This window comes from Ranitomeya imitator, chromosome 7, assembly GCF_032444005.1.
Source record: "Ranitomeya imitator isolate aRanImi1 chromosome 7, aRanImi1.pri, whole genome shotgun sequence".
Lineage (NCBI taxonomy): Eukaryota > Metazoa > Chordata > Amphibia > Anura > Dendrobatidae > Ranitomeya > Ranitomeya imitator.
In genome coordinates this window covers 153,999,107-154,001,656 of record NC_091288.1, presented here as the reverse complement: position 1 = coordinate 154,001,656, position 2,550 = coordinate 153,999,107, and positions in this window count along the sequence as shown.

Below are 2,550 nucleotides of genomic sequence, written 5' to 3'. Positions count from 1 at the left end.
GCTTCTGACTAACTTTCTATCCAACCCCTAGTTTTACCAGTGTGAGGAGGGGCCCAATAAATAAAGCCTTTTGCTCCTCTTGTGGCCGGAGTGTGAAGTGTAATGTGTGCTGGTGATACCTGGTCAGTGGAATTCCTTCAGTGCCATCAGATGTACCATCACTCCCCTTAGTGGCAGAGTGTCATACTGCAACGACCAGATCTCTGGGGCACTGCACATGTCCCGTGTAAACACTTCCCGGACTGTAGAGGGCGCAATTGTAAAAAAAACTAACTCACCAACTGTCGTGTGCCAGCGTCACCACCAGGCTCCTCCCTCCGGCTGCAGCACAGTGATGGCCATGGCACAGGCGGTCCCTGACACCGCTCTCTGCCCGACCCCGGCCGTCGGTACCTCCCTGCTGTGTCAGCGCCGCCCAGGACAGAAGATCAGGTGCTCTGCTTGTTAGGACACAGGCTACTTCTGGCCGTTAGAGGTCGGTGTCATGCAGGGGACGTCAGGCAGAGTTATGACGTCACTGCATGACACTGGCCAGCGTCGACTGAGACGTGACAGTGCACCCGCAGCCTGGAGTAGGGTAGCATAAAATATATATATTCTTTTCTTATGTTATTTGTCCACTAACTGGGGGGGGGACATTATATTATATGGGTTTGTGGGGACATTATATTATATGCGGGTCTGTGGGATACATAGAATATAATGTCCCCAAATATGTGCATACCTCCCAACTTTTGAAGAAGGGAAAGAGGGGAAAAGTCTGTGGCATGCTATGGTGCAGCAGAAAATTTTAGGCCATGCCCCTGACCACACCCATTTCACAACTAGTCACACCCATATCCACGCCCCAACCACACACATTTAGCACTGCCGATCACACTGGGTCTTCCAGCATGACAGTGACCCAAAACATACAGCCAAGGCAACAAAGTAGTGGCTCAAAAAGAAGCACATTAAGATCATGGAGTGGCATAGCCAGTCTCCAGCACTTAGTCCCATAGAAAACTTATGGAGGGAGTTGAAGCTCTGAGTTTCCAAGCGACAGCCTCAAAATCTTTATGATTTAGAAATTATCTGGAAAGAGGAGTGAACCAAAATTCCTCCTGACATGTGCGCAAACCTCACCATCAACTACAAAAAAAAACGTCTGACTGCTGTGCTTGCCAACAAGGGTTTTGTCACCAAGAATTAAATCTTGTTTGCCAGAGGGATCAAATATCTCTCTTCAAAATGCAAATACATTTACATAATTTATACAACGTGATTTTCTGGATTTTACTTGTGATATTCTTTCTCTCAATGTTAAAATTAACCTACTCTTAAAATTATAGACTGTTCATGTTTTTGTCAGTGGGTAAACTTATAGAATCAGCAAGGGATCAAATAATTATTTCTTTCACTGTATGTCGATGTGAGTGCACCCGTAAAGGAGTTGTCCACTACTCAGATAACCATTTTTCAATTATATTTCACCTTGCCGGCATTGTTTCAGCATTATTGGTGCCAGGTCTCACGTGATGCCATCTCACCTGAGCCGTGCAGCCAATCAACGGGCGCTCCCCTCTCACTTCCTTTAAACATAACTTACATCCAGAAAGAGTTGGAGAGCAGCAGCAGTTCTTGTTACTTCTGGCTGCCATGTTCGCCCAATATAAATGAAAGTGAAGTGATCCATGAAGCAATCCCCACTGTGTTCCCCCTGTGCGCTCTGTCTCTAACCCCTTTGCTCTGTATTCTCCACCTTGTGCGCTGTCCTGTGCACTTTACGCTGGCTTCTCCCCCTGTGCGCTGTCTCCCTTCCCTGCAGTCTTCTCCTCCTGTGTGCCATCTTCTCCCTGCATGAGCTGTGCTGCAGTAAGTGGGCATGAGGGACATGCAGCAGTGATGAGCCTTCTGATCCCATCACCCATCTTACCTGCTCAGCCGCTCTATCCTCATGCTCCTGCCGGCGTTTGGGCCATCTCACTTCACTGCTATGCTGATGTGAGCTCTCAGTGCATAGCAGTGATGTTCATTGGCCGCCGGCCTATCACAGGCTGCTGCTAGCTTATGTGCGCAGCCTTTGATAGGTCGTGGATTATTAAATGTCAATGCTATGCGTCGGGAGCTGACATCAGCACGGCGCATAGCAATGACTTCTGATGGCCCAAACGTCTGTGGCCATCTTAATACCTAGTCTGTGACGTGTGGCTGCAGTTCCTGAAAGGCCCATGATTGGATATAGAGTGGGCCCGAGGTTACTGGCAGGCCATCTCTATGTCCGGGGCCCACTGGGGATTATCCGCTGTTCCGACAGGCCACTCCAACTCTATCATGTGTCACTTTCTTCTCCCATATATTTTCATCCTGCCCCCATTTGTCTGTCCCTATATTGCGGCCTGTAGTACAAGAAAAAAAAAAAAGTTCCTCCTCACCCGTCACGGTCCAACATCGTCCTCCTCCTTCCTCCTCACTCGGCCATGGTCCAGCGTTGTCCTCTTCCTTCAGCTGGAGTCACACTTTCATGTGACTGGCATCCCATCACCTGGCACAAGCACCAGCTTTCCGTGA